Genomic DNA, 7,430 nt, shown 5'->3' on the forward strand with positions numbered 1-7,430 from the left:
AAGTTATCAGGTATTATATGTTAATATACAAAGTGTGGGTAAAGTGAAGTTATCAGATATTATATGTCACCATACAAAGTGTGGGTAAAGTGAAGTTATCAGGTATTATAGGTCACTATACAAAGTGTGGGTAACGTGAAGTTATCAGATATTATATGTCACTATATAAAGTGTGGATAAAGTGTGGGTAAAGTGTGGGTAAAGTGAGGTTATCAGGTAGTATATGTTACTATACAAAGTGTTGGTAAAGTGAAGTTATCAGATATTATATGTCACTATACAAAGTGTGTGTAAAGTAAAGTTATCAGGTATTATATGTTACTATACAAAGTGTGGGTAAAGTGAAGTTATCAGATATTATATGTTACTATACAAAGTGTGGGTAAAGTGTGGGTAAAGTGAAGTTATCAGGTATTATATGTTAATATACAAAGTGTGGGTAAAGTGAAGTTATCAGATATTATATGTCACTATACAAAGTGTGGGGTAAGTGAAGTTATCAGATATTATATGTCACTGTACAAAGTGTGGGTAAAGTGAAGTTATAAGATATTATATGTCACTATACAAAGTGTGGGTAAAGTGTGGGTAAAGTGAACTTATCAGATATTATATGTCATTATACAACGTGTGGGTAAAGTGAAGTTATCATATATTATATGTCACGATATAAAGTGTGGTTAAGATGTGGGTAAAGTGAAGTTATCAGGTAGTATATGTCACTATACAAAGTGTGGGTAACGTGAAGTTATCAGGTATTATAGTCACTATACAAAGTGTGGGTAACGTGAAGTTATCAGATATTATATGTTACTATACAAAGTGTGGGTAAAATGAAGTTATCAGGTATTATATTTCACTATAAAAAGATACGTGTACGTCATACTACGCTTACCCGGTACATTGTTGTCAGATCGTGGTCCTAAATGTATCAAGTGAAATTATCAGGTATTATATGTTACTATACAAAGTGTGGGTAAAGGGTGGGTAAAGCGAAGTTATCAGATATAATATGTCATTATACAAAGTGTGGGTAAAGTGGAGTTATCAGATATTATATGTCATTATACAAAGTGTGGGTAAGTGAAGTTATCAGATATTATATGTCATTATACAACGTGTGGGTAAAGTGAAGTTATCGGGTATTATATGTCACTAAACAAAGCGTGGGTAAAGTGAAGTTATCATATATTATATGTCACGATATAAAGTGTGGTTAAGATGTGGGTAAAGTGAAGTTATCGGGTATTATATGTCACTAAACAAAGCGTGGGTAAAGTGAAGTTATCATATATTATATGTCACGATATAAAGTGTGGTTAAGATGTGGGTAAAGTGAAGTTATCATATATTATATGTCACGATATAAAGTGTGGTTAAGATGTGGGTAAAGTGAAGTTATCGGGTATTATATGTCACTAAACAAAGCGTGGGTAAAGTGAAGTTATCAGGTATGATATGTCACTAAACAAAGCGTGGGTAAAGTGAAGTTATCAGATATTATATGTTACTATACAAAGTGTGGGTAAAATGAAGTTATCAGATATTATATGTTACTATACAAAGTGTGGGTAAAGGGTGGGTAAAGCGAAGTTATCAGATATAATATGTCATTATACAAAGTGTGGGTAAGTGAAGTTATCAGATATTTTATGTCACTATACAAAGTGTGGGGTAAGGGAAGTTATCAGATATTATATGTTACTATACAAAGTGTGGGTAAAATGAAGTTATCAGATATTATATGTTACTATACAAAGTGTGGGTAAAATGAAGTTATCAGATATTATATGTTACTATACAAAGTGTGGGTAAAGTGGAGTTATCAGATATTATATGTCATTATACAAAGTGTGGGTAAGTGAAGTTATCAGATATTATATGTTACTATACAAAGTGTGGGTAAAATGAAGTTATCAGGTATTATAGTCACTATACAAAGTGTGGGTAACGTGAAGTTATCAGGTATTATAGTCACTATACAAAGTGTGGGTAAAATGAAGTTATCAGATATTATATGTCATTATACAAAGTGTGGGTAAAGTTAGGTTATTAGATATTATATGTCACTATACAAAGTTTGGGTAAAGTGAAGTTATCAGATATTATATGTTACTATACAAAGTGTGGGTAAAGTTAGGTTATTAGATATTATATGTCACTATACATGGTGTGGGTAAAGTGAAGTTATCAGATATTATATGTTACTATACAAAGTGTGGGTAAAATGAAGTTATCAGGTATTATAGGTCACTATACAAAGTGTGGGTAAAGTTAGGTTATTAGATATTATATGTCACTATACAAAGTGGGGGTAAAGTGTGGGTAAAGTGTCGGTAAAGTGAAATTATCAGGTATTATATGTTACTATACAAAGTGTGGGTAAAGGGTGGGTAAAGCGAAGTTATCAGATATAATATGTCATTATACAAAGTGTGGGTAAAGTTAGGTTATTAGATATTATATGTCACTATACAAAGTTTGGGTAAAGTGAAGTTATCAGATATTATATGTCACCATACAAAGTGTGGGTCAAGTGAAGTTATCAGGTATTATATGTTAATATACAAAGTGTGGGTAAATTGTGGGTAAAGTGAAGTTATCGGGTATTATATGTCACTAAACAAAGCGTGGGTAAAGTGAAGTTATCATATATTATATGTCACGATATAAAGTGTGGTTAAGATGTGGGTAAAGTGAAGTTATCGGGTATTATATGTCACTAAACAAAGCGTGGGTAAAGTGAAGTTATCATATATTATATGTCACGATATAAAGTGTGGTTAAGATGTGGGTAAAGTGAAGTTATCATATATTATATGTCACGATATAAAGTGTGGTTAAGATGTGGGTAAAGTGAAGTTATCATATATTATATGTCACGATATAAAGTGTGGTTAAGATGTGGGTAAAGTGAAGTTATCGGGTATTATATGTCACTAAACAAAGCGTGGGTAAAGTGAAGTTATCATATATTATATGTCACGATATAAAGTGTGGTTAAGATGTGGGTAAAGTGAAGTTATCGGGTATTATATGTCACTAAACAAAGCGTGGGTAAAGTGAAGTTATCATATATTATATGTCACGATATAAAGTGTGGTTAAGATGTGGGTAAAGTGAAGTTATCGGGTATTATATGTCACTAAACAAAGCGTGGGTAAAGTGAAGTTATCATATATTATATGTCACGATATAAAGTGTGGTTAAGATGTGGGTAAAGTGAAGTTATCGGGTATTATATGTCACTAAACAAAGCGTGGGTAAAGTGAAGTTATCATATATTATATGTCACGATATAAAGTGTGGTTAAGATGTGGGTAAAGTGAAGTTATCATATATTATATGTCACGATATAAAGTGTGGTTAAGATGTGGGTAAAGTGAAGTTATCATATATTATATGTCACGATATAAAGTGTGGTTAAGATGTGGGTAAAGTGAAGTTATCGGGTATTATATGTCACTAAACAAAGCGTGGGTAAAGTGAAGTTATCATATATTATATGTCACGATATAAAGTGTGGTTAAGATGTGGGTAAAGTGAAGTTATCGGGTATTATATGTCACTAAACAAAGCGTGGGTAAAGTGAAGTTATCAGATATTATATGTCACTGTACAAAGTGTGGGTAAAGTGAAGTTATAAGATATTATATGTCACTGTACAAAGTGTGGGTAAAGTGAAGTTATCGGGTATTATATGTCACTAAACAAAGCGTGGGTAAAGTGAAGTTATCATATATTATATGTCACGATATAAAGTGTGGTTAAGATGTGGGTAAAGTGAAGTTATCATATATTATATGTCACGATATAAAGTGTGGTTAAGATGTGGGTAAAGTGAAGTTATCGGGTATTATATGTCACTAAACAAAGCGTGGGTAAAGTGAAGTTATCAGATATTATATGTCATTATACAACGTGTGGGTAAAGTGAAGTTATAAGATATTATATGTCACTGTACAAAGTGTGGGTAAAGTGAAGTTATAAGATATTATATGTCACTGTACAAAGTGTGGGTAAAGTGAAGTTATAAGATATTATATGTCACTGTACAAAGTGTGGGTAAAGTGAAGTTATAAGATATTATATGTCACTGTACAAAGTGTGGGTAAAGTGAAGTTATAAGATATTATATGTCACTATACAAAGTGGGGGTAAAGTGTGGGTAAAGTGAAGTTATAAGATATTATATGTCACTATACAAAGTGTGTGTAAAGTGTGGGTAAAGTGAAGTTATCGGGTATTATATGTCACTAAACAAAGCGTGGGTAAAGTGAAGTTATCAGGTAGTATATGTAACTATACAAAGTGTGGGTAAAGGGTGGGTAAAGCGAAGTTATCAGATATAATATGTCATTATACAAAGTGTGGGTAAGTGAAGTTATCAGATATTTTATGTCACTATACAAAGTGTGTGTAAAGTGTGGGTAAAGTGAACTTATCAGATATTATATGTCATTATACAACGTGTGGGTAAAGTGAAGTTATCGGGTATTATATGTCACTAAACAAAGCGTGGGTAAAGTGAAGTTATCAGGTATTTTATGTCAATATACAAAATGTGGGTAACGTGAAGTTATCAGGTATTATATGTTAATATACAAAGTGTGGGTAAAGTGAAGTTATCGGGTATTATATGTCACTAAACAAAGCGTGGGTAAAGTGAAGTTATCAGATATTATATGTCACTATACATAGTGTGGGTAAAGTGAAGTTATCAGGTATTATATTTCACTATAAAAAGATACGTGTACGGCATACTACGCTTACCCGGTACATTGTTGTCAGATCGTGGTCCTAAATGTATCCTCCTGTGATATGGGCAAGACAGAGCAACTGTCAGTAAACTAAGAAGCAGTATCACAAAGAGCATTTGGTTGTTCTGTTGTGTCATATTTTGGCTTGGACTGTAGTTTGTTCTAAAGTCGGTTTAGTTTCTGAAACATAAAAAAAATTACGACACATTTTATTATATCGCAACATAGCAGGTTATTTTGTAAAATTCGAAATGGTAGCATACACTGTACTGCATTTGTAAACACAGGTTGTTCGGAACATCAGTTCACCATTTGTAAACACAGATTGTTCGGAACATCAGTTCATCATTTGTAAACACAGGTTGTTCGGAACACCAGTTCACCATTTGTAAACACAGATTGTTCGGAACATCAGTTCACCATTTGTAAACAGAGGTTGTTCGGAACACCAGTTCAACATTTGTAAACACAGATTGTTCGGAACATCAGTTCACCATTTGTAAACAGAGGTTGTTCGGAACACCAGTTCACCATTGGTAAACACAGATTGTTCGGAACACCAGTTCACCATTTGTCTTTAACACACAGGTAACAAAACAAACCACATCAACACTTAGTCAACTACGAAATCAACTCGTGACAAAATACAAACCCACAGACACTGTTTAAAAAACAACAGAAACGGAGAAAATACAGAGTTGTGTTGTACAAAAAAATCAGATACACATTTATTAGTCTCCTGCAAAGCCTAAATGATCGTGCTATTTCATGTCAAATCCATGACAGGAGGTGAAATTGTATATCAATGTAGACGTACTCGGACGATTGCAAGAGATAAGGGATCTGTATCACTTCAATGTTCGAGTATCTATTACAGAATACGCGCTATTTATATTTCGATAGTCTCAATCTCTTTCTTTTTAAAATACACAAATTGGCGTAAATTGTCTGGCTATTCTACAACTCATATTCCCCCAAAGGATTGTTACTGTGGTTTTAATGAAATTATAGTTAAAGTCTGCGGATGATCATATAACGTGACTGGAACGTTGATAGCTGTGACTTTTGATTACCGGTGTCCGTGTGTACTCATTGGCGCCCAAACAGTCTAAGTGATGGCATCGTTATCTGACATCTAGTGGCCCCACTCTACATTAACAAGCAGTTACCCACAGCCGTTGTGTGCATAACAAGTGTAGTTTATTTAAGTACCAAATTATATTAAAATTCGATCAAATATCAACGAAAATACCTTACCGACTGTTTAAAGTTCGGTGGCAAGGCACAGCTTTAAACAACACGATATCAAAGCAGCCTTACTAAGAATTCATCCCCCTTTTTTAAAATTGATTTAGTATGTCATATTTAAGTATGTGTAAGGTACAAATATTATAATTATATAAATAAAAATGAAAAAAAACCCCTCTTAAACAAAAAACAAAACAGTTAGCGCTTAAATCATTAAAACACATTAGAAAGCAGATGCCGAGCAATTTCTAAAACAAAATGCAGCAACAGTAAGCAAGAGGTCTCTTAAACAAAACACAGAACAAGTACCGAGAAAGCATTAAAACAAAATCTCAGAACAAGTACCGAGAAAGCATTAAAACATAGGACCTACGGACACTGAATAAAAAAGACAACAAAAATGAAGGGAACACTAAAATGTTAAAAGACAACAAAAATGGAAGGAACACTAAAAAGTAAGATCAAAACACGAACCGTACGGACACCGAATAAAAATAAAGACAACAAAAATGGAGGGAACACTAAAATGTTAAAAGACAACAAAAATTGAGGGAACACTAAAAAGTAAGATCCAAACACGAACCGTGCGGACATTGAATAAAAAACAGATTATGTGTTTCTTTAGAAAACACCTTGTGTTAATACTGTATCTTCACCGTCATGTTTTAAGGTGCTACGAAAGCATCACTGACTGTTAATATCTGCCATCTCCGAGATCTGGACCAAAGCAACAAATAAAAGACTACTTACTCGCATTAAAGCTCCACCAAAATGTGGCCAGAATATCAACATGTTACATTGTATGATACAATAAAGATCAATTGGCAGGCATGTGAATACAGAGAGTATTAGCTGTGGTGAGTCCTACCTTAGATAGAAGACCCTGTTGTCCCTGCCGATGGAATGATTTCCCCTTTGGCAAGCGCTGTTTTATACTTACTATAGTTTTAGACACGCCATGTGACAAACAATCATCCAATAGCACAACCAATTTTTTCACAGAATTGTGTTTGAAATTTGAGTAACAAAGGTGAAGTACAGAGCGGGATTTGTAACGTGATATCCAAGGTTGGGTGTTAGCCACATCATTTAAATTCTGAGAGACAGATAGACGCTCGCTACCTATCATGTGAAAAACCAATGCACTATTGGCAGCAATGCGCGTACATCATGCTGCTTATTATATCAATAACGGATCATACTATTTCATATACCCACCAACGTGTTATTGTTAACAGCGTGAACTATTTGTTTAACAGTTAAGTACGTACTCAGCTCGGTTACTGACCACAGTTGTTTCAAGTTTTATTTTTACACTCACGCCACACGTATACGTGCGTAACAAGAGGTCACATAATACATAGTATACATTGATGGACATAGTACTCACATAATATGACACATGATACAATTTATACAATA

At 33.5% G+C, this 7,430-nt stretch overlaps 1 long non-coding RNA gene across 1 annotated transcript in view; it reads right to left on the reverse strand.

Moving 5' to 3' along the window:
- Positions 1–6,903, reverse strand: part of LOC110445286 — a 9,197-nt gene extending 2,294 nt beyond the window's left edge. Inside the window, exons 1-2 of the long non-coding RNA XR_002462342.1 lie at positions 6,877–6,903; positions 4,774–4,940 (exon numbers count right to left, since the gene is read on the reverse strand). This is a non-coding gene — a long non-coding RNA (uncharacterized LOC110445286). The remainder of the gene's footprint in view (positions 1–4,773; positions 4,941–6,876) is intronic.
- Positions 6,904–7,430: the final 527 nt, after the last annotated feature.

Source organism: Mizuhopecten yessoensis, unplaced genomic scaffold (genome assembly GCF_002113885.1).
Source record: "Mizuhopecten yessoensis strain PY_sf001 unplaced genomic scaffold, ASM211388v2 scaffold2193, whole genome shotgun sequence".
In the NCBI taxonomy this organism is placed as follows: domain Eukaryota; kingdom Metazoa; phylum Mollusca; class Bivalvia; order Pectinida; family Pectinidae; genus Mizuhopecten; species Mizuhopecten yessoensis.